The sequence below is a fragment of the Phodopus roborovskii genome, unplaced genomic scaffold (genome assembly GCF_943737965.1).
Source record: "Phodopus roborovskii unplaced genomic scaffold, PHOROB, whole genome shotgun sequence".
Lineage (NCBI taxonomy): Eukaryota > Metazoa > Chordata > Mammalia > Rodentia > Cricetidae > Phodopus > Phodopus roborovskii.
This window is the reverse complement of record NW_026126571.1, coordinates 24,379,867-24,394,294: the sequence shown is the minus strand read 5'-3', so window position 1 is coordinate 24,394,294 and position 14,428 is coordinate 24,379,867. Positions and strand designations below refer to the sequence as shown.

Genomic DNA, 14,428 nt, shown 5'->3' with positions numbered 1-14,428 from the left:
GTTTGTAGAGTACTCGGTCATGTCTAAAACACATTTCTTTGCTGAGTTCATCATCTCTCCCTGCTACTTTACATCTCTGGTCAATGCTTCTCTGTTGGCATGGAAGGAAATGCAAAGGTGATAGCCCCTGTGTTATTTTCTCAGTCTTCGAATGATACAAACCAGAAGAAGAAGAAGAAGGAAAAAGGTTATGAGCTTATCAGGAATTAGCAGAATGAAACCTGCAATGGGAATAGACTCTCCTAGCAACACATTGACAGTCATTTGAGATCTGCAGTCTCTGAGAAAGCGCCATCTGCATCCTACCTAGGGATGCACAACTCTCAGGACATCTGTAGTCCTTTCCTTAACGTTCTCAAACGCATTATTCTCCACTGAATCATGTTTCAATGTCCTTTCTCCTCCTTACCAAGTTTTCACTTAACTCTCTTGAGCAAATGTCTTGGCAAACACACTTGCCCTGTGATCCTCACTGCCTGTCAAATGGTACTGATTACAGTTACCTGTACACCCTGCAGAGCAATTTCCTCTCCGCAGTCTACTGTTCCCTAATGGTAGAAACATCCTTAGTGCCTCTGGTCCATCCGTTTCCTGCCAGGACACAGAACTAAGCCTAGAATTGAAAGCCATTATTTCTGCTCACCATCCTGGCACAAAAGTAACTGTATCTAGACAGCTAAAGAGAAAAACACACTCCAATCCTATTAAAGACACTTAAATTTTGAGTCTTACAGATTTAGCCTCTGTGTCCCTCAGTTAGAAGAGCCAGCTACCTCCTCATTGATTGGCTTCTAGGCCAGAAATAGGATGCCCTAGGGATGAGAACCTTTATCCTTGTTTGAACAAGGAAAAATGTCAAGTTCTAGGTATGTGTCATTCTTGTCTGAAATAATCCCATAATTTCTGAAGGGGGCAGACAGGAGAGATCCACCTCTCATCAACAGTGGGGATCCATTCCGCCAACCACACCTGTTCTCCAGTAGACCAGCCCCTTCCTGCCTCACGGTTCACCCATGTGGTCCCAAGAGCCAGAGCAGAACAGGAGGATTAAACATTCTGAATGGAGGAGAGAAGTTTCCTGGCTCAATGGCTGCAACTCTAATACCTGATTGGAAGAGTCAAGACTGGACCATTCTCCTCCTTCTCCTGCAGTTTTGGTTCTTATCTTTGTTTTCCCATTTCTCAACTGAAACATGTATGAAGCCAAGTGGGGTGGCACAGCCTGTAAGCACAGTCATCTGGAAGGTAGACCTGGAGAATTGCTCATCTGAAGCCAAGCCACAGTGAGACCGCCTCAAAACAAAACAAACAAAAACAAAACCAACAACAACAACAAACCAAACAAAAAAGACAGGATCTGGAGAGATACTGCAAGTAAAGTGCTTATCTTCAGGAATAAGTCTTAGCATGGTCCCCAGCACCTCCATTAAGAAGCACAGCATCACACACCTATAAGCCTAGCACTGGGGAGGCAGAGAGAGAAGGATCCCTGGGTTCAGTGAGAGACTCTATCTCAAAACAGTAAGGTGTGGAGTGCTTGAGGAAGACGAAAAACACTGACCCCTGGGCTTTACAGGCATATGAACACATGCGCACACACACCCGTACACACACAAACACACAGCACACATATAAATAAATAAACAAAAAAGGCACATATGGGGCAACATGAAATAATGAAGGATGCTACAGGAAAAGACAGGAAGGTAAAAGAGAGCCCCCACACTAGCAAACGCCCATCCATTGCTCACTCAGAAAACGCCTCGACAAGCTGAATTCCAGGGTGAAAGGACTCTGCTGAGGAAATAAGCTGTGCACGAGGTGAAAGAAAGCAGAACACACAGGTTGCTGCTGGCAGGTGTTCTAGGTGGGAGTCTAGAAGATGGGGAGGAGCCTAGCTAAATGGAGGAGAATGTGCAGGGCAAAGATGGGAGCTGGACCAAAGGGGCCACTTCCTGTGATATTTATTTCTCAGTCTTGGCTTCAGCACAGGGTCACCGTGGTAAGCTACGAGACCCCCAAGCCTGGCTGTACTTTACATTAACTTCTCCAGATTCTCTGGATATCAAGGGCAAGATGAGCCTGACAGCTCCCTTGCCCGTTTCTGAGGTTCCCAGAGGGTTGAGCCTCAGGGTCACGTGGTCTTCCACATGGAAGGGATAGGTTTACTGCCCTCCCTTCTTGGGGTGTTTGATTTCACTTGCGTGTCTAATGCCAGACCTATGCCTGTGGCATCTAATTTATAGCAAATTAAAATGCAAAGCAGGATGTGACTTAGCAGTTTAGAGGGTAAGAAGAGAGAGCACCACCCAAGAACCCAAAATAGCATCTGGTGGTTTGAATTCTATTAGTGGGTGGCGTTGCCCTCCCTTAACTGATGCTTGCTTCGGGGAAGCAGGACAGAATGTTTTTTAACAATCGGCAACTGCCCGCTGCATTTTACTATTTAACTTAAAAGACTATCACTGGAGTAACTACAGAGAATGAAAATACACTTTTTAAAACTTCTCCCTCACCTATGAGAACGTACTTACCATCTTTTTTTTTTTTGAAATGCAAAAACCTCAATGAGAAATCCTCTATAAGCACATTAAGCAAGCGCTCTGTTTGAGCTTGTTTCTTGTTTAGAAACTAAATACCCCAATGGGTCACGTATCAGATATACACACTTGAAGTTTGTTCTCCTCCTAACTAAGAATCTAAGCTCAAAGCAAACTCTCCTGAGACGTACCGGGGAGGTACTGTTCCAATATGACCAGGGCAATAATCAGCCATACCTTGTGAAGGAAACACAACTGTGCTGAATGTTGATGGCGAGAAAGAGACACAGAGCAAGTTTTACACTTAGCAGAAGGACGGCTGAGGAGAAATGAACGGGAGATGCTTCAAAGAGTTTAAGCTGGGGAAAAAAATATGAAAGGAAGTAGGAATAGAAGGAAAAGGCAGAACAAAGCAAAAGAAAAACCTGGAGTGGATTTTGGCAGCTAAGAGCCAAAACTTTAAGGAAAACCTAGAGGCGCCTACCTCTTACCAGTGTTGATGGTGCGGCTGTTACTCTCCACTATAGTGGATACGGATTCTCCCAGTGCCTTTTCATTTCGTCTTGAGTTTCTATACCACCCTGTGCGCTTGGTAGCCAGTGAGTTGTTTGTATAGCAACCAAAACACGCTGTGGTTTGGTTTTGTTTGAGACAGCCTCATTATGTAACCCAGACTGGCTTTGAACCTGTAGTCTCTCTGCCTCCCACATGCTGATGACAGGGATATGCCACCTGACTCATACGATGTCCCCCTGCTCCTCAAGCTGCTAGAAAAGCAGGAGTGATATCCTGTGACCTCCAAGACCACATTAAGAATAACAACACTATATTTTTGGTTGTGAGCCTAGCCTTTAACGGATGAACAATCTCTTCAGCCCTTCTGTGGTGGAGCATGCCTTTAATCCCGGCAATCGGGAGGCAGAGGCAGAGGCAGGCAGATCTCTGTGAATTTGAGACCAGCCTGGCCTGCAAGGGCTAGTTCCAGGACAGCCTCCAAAACCACAGAGAAACCCTGTCTCAAAAAACATAAATAAAAAAAAAATAAAAAATAAAAAAAAGAAAGAAAGAAAGAAAAGAAAAAAGGAAAAAAAAAAAGGCAACACAACTGCCATCTTAGACAAAGATGCAAAGATGCTCGCCCTTCAACAACAGTGTTAGTTTCGTTCACTCCCTTGTTACCAAATATATCATGGCACAGGGGCAGATACAAAGTTCACTTTGGCCCATGATTTCTGAAAGATTTCGGTCCATCACCATGGGGAAAGAACAGTGGCAGAAGCTCCTGTCCACACGGCAAAGGGAGGAGAGGAAGTGGCGGCTAACACTTTCCAAGGCCCACCTTCCATCACCTTCCATCTCCTTCCATCTCCTTCCATCTCCTTCCATCTCCTTCCATCACCTTCCATCTCCTTCCATCTCCTTCCATCTCCTTCCATCACCTTCCATCACCTTCCATCTCCTTCCATCTCCTTCCATCTCCTTCCATCACCTTCCATCACCTTCCATCACCTTCCATCTCCTTCCATCTCCTTCCATCTCCTTCCATCACCTTCCATCTCCTTCCATCTCCTTCCATCTCCTTCCATCTCCTTCCATCTCTTTCCATTTCCTTCCATCTCCTTCCATCACCTTCCATCACCTTCCATCTCCTTCCATCACCTTCCATCTCCTTCCATCACCTTCCATCTCCTTCCATCACCTTCCATCACCTTCCATCTCCTTCCATCCCCACCAGTCAGACCATAACTGCCAAGGGGGCCTCACCCTTCAAAATAACACCACAAACCAGGGGATAAGCAGTCAAAGCATGAAACCCTGGGAGACACTTCTAATTCCAGCCCCCATGTTCAGAGTAGCCAACATAAAGGCAACACAAGGGAAGGCCCACCTGGAAACAAACGGAGGCAGCCCCAGCTCATACCACCCACACACGTGAGCAAGTCCTCAAATGATCCTGCCCCTAGCCTACCTTAACTACTAGCTGACACTGAATGAGACAGAACATAACCCTTCTGAGTCCTGCCCAAACTGTAGTTCTCCAGCCCAAGTCAATTCTGACGCTTTTGTAGCGAACCAACTTGTGGAAAGTGAACACACAACTGAGAATATTCATTCTGTCATGCCCATCTCAAATAGTACCAATGGGCCGCAGATGAAATGAGTTAAAAAAAAAAAAAATTGTTTCAGGAACTGCCATGCTACCCAACTCCACCACAACAGACTAAGTTTGTTTTGTTTGAAATAAAGTCCCATTATGTAACCCAGGCTGGCCTTGAACCAAAAACCCTTCTGCCTCCCACATGCAAGGTCACACTGAGCTTCATGTGGACTAACATTTTACTGATCATGTTGGTGCATGCCTGTAATCCCAGCATTCAGGAGATGGAAACCAGCCTGAGCTACATAATAAGATCTCTCTTCAAAAGAGACTCTTGTTATATGGGGCTGGGGAGATGGCTCAGCTGTTAAAAGCACTGGCTGCTCTTCCAGAGGCCCTGAGTTCAATTCCCAGCTCATGACCATCTATAGTAAGATCTGATGCCCTCTTCTGGCTGGCATAAAGGCATACTCATATTCATAAAATAAGTAAATAAATCCTAAAAAGAAAAAAAAAAAAGACTTGTTTTCTTAGCAGTAATGAAACTATCAATTGTGACCTTAAAACAAGCTTTACATTCTTTATATTCAGCACTACCACGTGCTAGGCAGTGCTTACCAACTCCTCGGGAATAGGAAATACCTATGAACTTCCTTTCTAACTCATGTGCATAGATTTCTCTGTGCAAATGAAACTTCTAGAATAACTACTTTTCCTATCGCTGAACAAAACACCCAACGAGAAGCAACTTAAATGAGGAAGGGCTAATTTTGGCTTACATTTTGACAGTACAGTCCATCAAGGTGACGAAGGCATGGCAGCTAGAGTGGCTGGGCCCATGGTGGTGGGAGCCTGAAGCTGCCTGCCTGTTCACCTCTCAGAGACTCAGCTCAGCAGGCAAGCAGAGAGGCAGGTGGAAGTCACAATTGGCTATAACTCTTGAGGCCCATGCCCAAGCGATCTACTTCCAGCTAGGCCTCACCTCCTAAAGCTTCCACCACTTTCCAAAGTGGTGGCATTGGCTAGGGGCCAACTATAATGCCCGAGCCTGTGAGCCTGTGAGAGACGTTTCACAATCAAACTGTAGCACCCTGCAATCTTACCTTTTATTCTCTAGACATGCCAGAGACCACCCTGACCTCCACGTGTTGACAGCGGCAATTCTAAGTCTTATCTACTCATAAATAAAACATTTTGCTTGGAGATTCATCTCTGTGTAGCTTTGCCGAGGTTTTGGGGATATTTGTTACACAGCACTAGCTAGTATCAGGCAAGCATCCCTGGCAGGCCTCTAGGTTAGGCAAGTGGAGATCATGAGAATCTGGGACCACAGAGCTCATGTGTAAGTGGGCAGCTACACTCAGTCTCCTCACCACAGACCATCAGGCTGCCTCTACCAGGAGCATCCTACTCCTCACTTCTGGGTTAGACTCTGAAGAGAGCTCCTTGACCATCAACCACAGGCCTCACCTCTGCCTAACACTAGCCCCTTAGGCGACGCAAACACAGTTTAGTACATGGACCTATTGGCGGATCAAAGGGAACATGTTCTGACAGTGACTGACAGACCGCAAATATAACTATGATGACATGGAAAGCAGGTCCCTTAGAGCTACCCTTAGACTAGACCTCACTGTCTCTCATGTGTTCTGTAGTGACACCTCCACAACAGTTTATGTGCTGGGTTGTGAGCACATTCTCAAATGGCAACTGAGCCTTAAAGACAATGTCTAAGACATCAGGGTCAGTCAGTAAGGGGACAACAAAGAAGAGAACCCAGTTCTGCCCTTCCCAGCAAGGACAGATGTAGTGAGATAGTCCTTCCGAATGGAGGCGTGGGTTCGTATCCCACTTCTGACACCTGATATCGCAGTTAAATAAGGATCAGGATAAACAAATAGGCCGAATAGATGTTTATTCAGGGAGAAATAACTTACAACCTAGACAGATGAACACCAGGAAATTCAACCCAATCCTCTCCTGTCCCAGTCAGCCAGCAAGAGAGCTTTTCCTGGTTCTCCCCCCACCACTTCCTTCCACAGGTCACTTCCGCCCATCGCTCCACCCCCAATGGGCGTGGTCAGTGCCACAGAAGGACTATCTCACTACAGACAGAAGCCGCAGGAAAGCAAGGAGCTGAAGCAGAAGTTATTGTAAAGAACAATTCTATTGAGAATCGCAGTCAAGATAAATCCCCATTCCACCCTTTGGTGAGAACATGCAAACACGTAGGCCTTGGCTGGGGTTATCTAGTAAATCCTGTACCGCAATGATCTATCTAGTCCCACCCCCTCACAGGATACCCTGAAGGCTGCATGTGGCCTGGAATCAGGGGATGCCAACAGGGCCACGGGGAAAGCAGAGCTTCGTAATAGCACCTGGGTGGAATGACCAAAGCCAAGGGAACAAGGGAATTGACCGAGAGCCATTCATCAGAACAGAGTGAACGCCAACAGTCTCGGAAGGGAAAGCCCTATGTGTGGAACTGCGCTACCCAGGGCCACTCAGGGCTACCCAGCAAGACTTCAGTAATGCTAGCACTGGAGCCTAGAGATACCCTGGCCAGCCACTGAGCACTGGGCATGGGCCTATGCAACAAACTAATTTTATGTTTAGTTCAATTTAAAATCATTTAAGTTCTAGGCAGATAGTTTTAGAACATAGCACTCTAAGTCACTCAGCACTTGGGACACCATGCAAAGCTTACACTTTTCTCCCTCTCACATTAAATGCTGAGTACCGCTGAGTCGTGGCCAACTACAATGGCTCAATCTTCAACTGTTAATTCACATCCAGGCAATTTTCCTCCCCCTTTACTGTATAGTTAAAATGAAATAAAGGGTAAAACGTGATACGTGTTTAAAATGTGGCCAGAGGTTTTTAGTAATAAGCCTCCCCAAAACCTCACATGTACATCTAGCTCTAGCAACACAGACATAACAAAACTATTTATAAGTATTAAAAAAAAAAAAAAGCATGGCGGTTCGTTTCGTTCACAAGCCATTTCAGAATGTTCTCTAAAGAGTGTTCATAATTAAGACAACAGCTTGTGATCCAAGGTGAAAGACGGCGTTCCAGAACAATGACAACAGCAAAAATGTCATTTGAAACAATAATTACCAGCTGCCAACTTGTGGGTGGATGAAAATATTTACCCCGTGCCATTATCTTCAGATGGCAACAAAAGCCTGCCCTGGCCAGCCAAGAGTCTTTACAGCAGGAAGAAGGAAGGGTAAGGTGCCCAACCAGGGTCCCTAGGCTATGTACAAAGTCCTGGTCATTCACAAAGCTGACCAACAGGCATCATTTCTTCACCAAGAAAATAGCCTGTTTCCCAACATTCAAACTTAATCTGGTCCCCAATTTCCAATCCAATTTTATTTTGGCCACCACTCAAGCTATATTTCTTTATTGACTCTCAGATGTTTCCTATTCAATGGACGGGGGATATAGCTCAATAGATTTGGATCTTACCTCCCATGCACAAAGTGCTGGGTTTTGTCTACCCACCACATACATATTCCAGGCCATACCAGTCATGGTGACACACGTCTGCAATCCTAACACTCTGCTGGAAGTGGAGACAGAAGGGTTAGAAGTTCAAAGGCACCCTCAGCTTCACAGATAGCTCAAGACCACCTTGGAATACATGAGGCCTTCTTTAAAAGAAAAAAAATCCCAGTCACAGCAGGTTCCCTATAAAGGAGTATAAATTGTCTTTAGATGACACTTGGACAAAAGAAAAGTTGTCTTTTAAAATAGAGTACTTGGCCAGCATGCGTGTGGCTCCTGGATTCTACCCTCTATACTAAACATGAGTGACTAGCCTCAAAAATGAAGAATTCACAAACGCAGGGAATAACACACTCAAAAGTTCTTTTTAAAAAATGAAATCCACCAAACATCAAATTAGTAAAATAATAAGCCATGGTAGAAAGGACAGTGGTTAACAGTGCATTGATCAGGAATAAGGAGGAGGAGATGGCTAGGCTGAGTCACAGACACCAGAAAGACATTACATCCTGACAACATGAAACAAACATGCAGCAAACAGAAGAAAACAGGTGGGAGCAACCACGAGGGCACCTGATTGTTTGATTGTTTATCGTGCCATCCGAGGTCTCAGGCCATCCTGACCCCCACCAGCTAAGTGGTTTCCATCCCTTCTGAACCCAAGAGAACTCAATCTTGCAGTAAAGAATTACTTCACAGTACATCAGCCATTCTTTCCCTTTTGTTAAATTCAGGTCACATACACACACACACACACACACACACACACACACACACACACACACACACACCCCTAATGTTTCATTTTGGAACAGAGACTTTGTCTACAGCCAGCCTTATACTATTATTTCTCTATTCATCTCTCTATATGGTGTCTAAGATAAAAATTCACTATGGTGATTTTCTGGCTGAGATTTGGGATATTTGACTTTTTCCTTTAAACTTCTTCTTGATTGATCTTCAAAACTGAGCGCACACCACTGAAGGGAAAATAAAAGGGACATCACTTTTTGGAGCCGTGCGGTTTCTTCTCCTAAAATGTTTCTCTGACCTTCCGCTCTTGTTTCACCCATCACTTACCAGCCTCCGGTTCTCAGGCAGCCAACTCACCGGTGGCTTCACTTGCTGGCTCTCTATTCTGACTGTGTCTTGGTTATTAGAGAACTGTGACAAGCCACGTGACAAGGTGTGAGAGGCGGCCTAGCATCACTTCTGTGGCTAGCCATCCACTGCAGAAACCTTTTGACTGAAAGTATGAGCGCAAACTGCCACTCTCCTCACCCCCCACCCCCCTACCCCGGCAATTCCAACCACAATGCTGTCACATCACGACGGTGACACACAGCCCTCAGGCTACAGAAGTGAAGCAGATGGACCACTGAGATGCCTTGTTGCTGCCTTTCCCATTTCCTTCCCTCCCTCTGTCCCTTCCCACCTCCTTCCCCCTCTTAACTTTTTTTCTAGTTAAGTAAATAACTCCAATAACAAGTTGGAAGATGGTGGGTGTGAATAAAGGGAGGGAAGGGGGAGGAATTCTCAAGAACACAGAGTAGTCTGTCTGTCCCTACTCTTGAACTGGACATAGCTTTTCAGTGGTAGAGCTCCAGAATGGAAAGCAGTCATAGGGAGCTTATCTGTCCCCCACACCATGGGTGGCTTCCTTGTTACACTATTCAGTAGCAGAAGTCAGCAGTTTGCTTTGCTTTTCTTTTCTTTTTCTTCTTCTTCTTTTTTTTTTTTTTTTTTTTTTTTTTTTTTTTTTTGAGACAAGGTTTCTCTGTATTGCTTTGAAGCCTGTTTTGGATCCAGCTTTGTAGACCAGGGTGGCCTCGAACTCACAGAGATCCACTGCCTCCCATCAGTTTGCTTTCCTTTCCATGTGTTCAACTCCACCCCTGGTTTCCCTCTCCCCTGAACTCTTCAGGAGTATCAGGACAAATGTTGTAGAAACTGAACTTTCAAATGCATTACATTGACAATTGTCAGGCCAAAGAGAACAGGCTTCCCAAGTAACAGATCAAAACCAACAGTAAGGCTAAGTGTCATGGGGCATGCCAATAATCCCAGCACTTAGGATTGCCGAGTGCAAAACTATTCTAGGTAATACAGGGAACACTAGACAGCTTGGGCTACAGAGTGACACCATGTCTCAAAAACAAAAACAAAACCCTCCAAAATAAAACCAAGTATTGATAGCCTTGAAATTAGAGTATTTTGTAAGTGTTATGTGCATATAAACAGAGTGAGATCAGTTTGGTTGCACCTCCTAATTTAAGTTCTTCAATAAAATGTGCTATCACAAAAGGCCCAGCCTAAAAACAACAGCTCAGAAGACCGAGAAACCAGACTCCAAACTCAAAAACACAGGTCTAACCCTGCATTGTGACTATTTAAAATGCGCCCTGCTAACTGCCGGTACTGAAGGGCTTTAGGTGGGTGGGGTGTCCTACAAACTACTAGTACTGAAGGGCTTTGGGTTAAGATGGTAAACAAACCTTAATGGCACCTTTGGGGGCTGCTACTCTTACCCACCCTCTTGAAGACACCATGTAATACATCTTGACACACTCAAGGCTCTCAGAAACCTACAGGAGAAATAGCCACAATAATCACTAAACCCAAACTGCTAATGTGGATGGACTCATTCCTGAGCTATTTGATAATACAATCCGCTCTTTGAGGTAGCACCTGTTTCTCAACATGCTTTCTGCCTGATAGTTCTGTCTTGCTTTCAGATGCAATTATCCTAACTCCACAAGACAACCTGGTCCCTGGGAAAGTAGGTGGTTTGCCCATGCCAACTGTAATGGCTCAACATGCACAGGCACCATTGCTTGGTCATGAGTCAGGCTCACCTCAGCCAGAAATAACTCAGGGTAATCTTTGTTGAGAGCTTCATGTCTAGACTTTGAAGGTATGGAGAATCAAGGGAAACCATGAATGACTATTGTATGAAGCCTATCAGCAATGTCTGAAGATGAGGGCATGATTCCTTCCCTTTGAGCCCATGCTCTTTGAACATTCCTCTCTCACATCTTTGTCCCCATCCAACGTCCCTCCTTCCTATTTCCTCTTGTATTTTAAGGGTTATTACTAAGAACCAGTCCTTTCTAGTTGTCCCAAATTGCCTTTAAAAAGACGTATCTGGATGTCATAAATGCAATAGCATTTGGGGAAAGTTGTGCCCCTCAAGGAAGCTAAATGTAAGTCAGATGGAAAATTATCCCACAAAATCTTGAGAAAACTATCCTTGTACTTAAATATCCATACAAACATTAGTGGGCTTACTAATGTATGAGCAGTCAGCATTGTATTTCTCAAGCAAATAAGAAAATAGCATCAACATCTGAGATTCACTTAACAAGTGTTCCCTGAGCAAGCTCTTACTATGGGTCGAGCCTGGTGCGATGGTCAACAAGTCCTGATTGTCAGTGTAGTAGGATTTAGAGCCACCTCAGGAGACAGACCTCCATCTGTGCCAATCTGGGAGTTTCCAGAGAGATTGGCCTGAGGTGGGAAGGCTACCGTAGTGGGTACCCTTCTCCATCCCACACTGAATAAAAGGAAACATAAATGGAGCACCTGTATCTGTCTCTGCTTCCTGACTGAAGATGGGATGTGACCAGCTACCTCACACTCCTGCCGCCTGCCTTGTCGGCCATGATGAATTGTTCCCTCAAACCATGAACCACTATAACCCCATCTTCAAGTTACTTTTTTTGTCAGATATTCTCTCATAGCAACGAGAAAAGTAACTAATACATTCAATTCTAGATACTGCTGACAGACTGACACTACATCCCAGGAGAGGTATCGATTCCTTAAGACCTAACTATACTTGTAGAAATCAGCTTGTCCATGAAAAAAGGCTGATGTTGTCCAAGAATTCAGAACCGTACAACAAGGTACAAGGAAAGTGTATCTATGACACATGTTTTGAGCCTAGCATGTCTGGGAGCCATGCTAGTGCCCTCGTGTAATATTTAGCTGTCAGGGTTTTCCTTTGACTTGTGCTTACGCTTTATTTTAAGGTTAAGGACCCAAATGGTCAAACTTTTAGAATACATCCAACTCCGTCTAAATCATACATTTACAGAATAATGAGGGTGGACTTCAAAGTGAATTCATGATCACTTAAAAGTAACGTTTCTAATATGACTCACAGAGACAGAAAAAAAGAAAAAAGCCTCAAAGCATGTGGGGTTGAAGAGCAGACATCAAATGTCACATCAAAAAGTAATCCCTCCCAGATTTAAAGGGCTCACAATTCTGATTTTGAAGTTACTACAAAGCTGCAGGAGCCAGCACTGTGTGTTGATGTAAGGTTGTATATATAGATCAGTAAGACTGGCAAACCACCTTATTTATGGTCCAGCCAGTCTTTCATTGCTGTTATTTTTCAGATGGTGTTTCTCTGTGTATCCCTGGCTGTCCTGGAACTAGCTCTGTAGAACAGGCTGGCCTTAAGTCACACAGATCCACCTGCCTCTAGAGTGCTGGGATTAGAGGCATGTGACACCACTGCCTGGCCAGTTATTATTCTATTTTGAAGAAAAGAGGTTTGTTATGATGACCAGCTGTAGAAGTACAAGGTAGAGGCTCACGTCAGGTGGTGACTTTCTTGATGGCTGAGGGGAACACAGGGCAAGAGATGAGAGCATACACATGCATATCTAGGGTCAATTAATTTTGTCAGAAATGCCAAGGCAATTCAACAAATGACAGCTAGACAATGTAAAATCTACAGTCAGAAGGATGGAGTCAAGTGGAGTTGAAATTTAATATAATATCATTTTAAAAATTAACTCAAAATGGACAAAAGACTTAAAGCTAAGAGCTGAAGCTTCCTGACCTTGGATGATGTCTTCCACATGCAAAAAGCATGTGGGAACCAGAGGAGGAGCTGAGAGCTCAGCCACAAGCTGAGAGGTTCTAAACATGGCATGGCTTTCACTCCCAGTAGCACACACCCTCCAACAAGGCCACACCCCCTAATCCTTTTAATCTTTTCAAACAGTGCCAGCAGGTGATAAAGCATTCGCATAGATGAGCAGCTAGGAGCCATTCTTATTCAAACCACCACAGGTGAGCTGAGGTTTCTCCACCAGACACCTAAGCACAAACAACAAATGGGAAAATGCTGAATTAGATTCCACCAAAACTAAAGACCTCAGTCTTTCAAAGGATAACACCAAGGTGAGTCTAACCCAAGAATGCGGAAGCTGTAGGTCATACGTTGATAAAGGTCAGGTGTCCAGAATTTACCAATATTAGGGGTGTTTACAGCTCAGCAGCATAAGTGCAACTTTTAAAACGAGAATGGCCACAGTAGACTTTTTCCTCTAAAGAAGATACAAAGTGTGTATTTTCTCTCTCTCCCCCCCCCCACCATTGTTGACATAAGGAATATAACTAACTGCAAACCAGGAAGATAGAGTGTCAATACCCTCTAAAGTGGCTACAATGTAAAATCTCAGCATTTAACAAACAGTAACAAGTATCCAAGAGGACAAGAGAAGTTTCTGACTTTTGAGTGGGGCTATAGCTTTGTAGTCGACCAAAACACTGAAATGGAGTTCTGCTCCTGCAATTCTGCTCCTAAACACATCCTCAGTCACATGAAAACATGTCCACTCAAAATCGTGTACAAGAAGATTCATAGCAACATAACTCACAACACCCCCAATGTAGAAATTATGTTTTTAAAAATCCCTTGAGAGTTTCAAGAAAGTTCTGAAAATCCCAACAATGCTTTGAAAGAGCATGCTTAACTTAAAAATCAACACAGAAGCCTGTGATTTCCGATCAGTCCGGACAAAGCCCAACATCTACACCATATGGGAGTCTGTGGAAAGCAAGGGATAGAATGGCAACTATCAAAGGTCAAATCATCTCCAACACATGAGAAAGGCCATACAAATGATGAGGCAACACAGTCATCCTGAGACTCTCCAACATCTTCTCTTGAGAAGCAGCTAGACAGTCATACAGAGAAACGTGGGGTTTCCATGATGTCAAAGGCTTGCTTCTGTCTTGGGAGGGACACCCGCTTAAATCTCTGCAGGTCTAGTTGCACACCATCAGGGGCCCAATTAAAAGCCCTTACAGAATGACTAAAAGCCAAGTTTGGAAGGGATGCTAAAATGATCTTCCCACTCTGCACACACTGGTGGACCTCTGCTCTGTACACTTGCTTTTACAGTCAGCATTGACGTTAGTCAAAATTTAAAAGGGGGGGGGGAGTTACCACTCAGATTCTCAGAAATACCACCACGTA

The 14,428-nt window shown here is 44.4% G+C and overlaps 1 protein-coding gene across 4 annotated transcripts in view; it reads right to left on the bottom strand.

Moving 5' to 3' along the window:
* The window catches only part of Osbpl3 (oxysterol binding protein like 3), a 160,028-nt gene that overhangs the window by 86,958 nt on the left and 58,642 nt on the right, over positions 1-14,428 (bottom strand). The gene's annotated exons all lie outside the window — the stretch shown is intronic.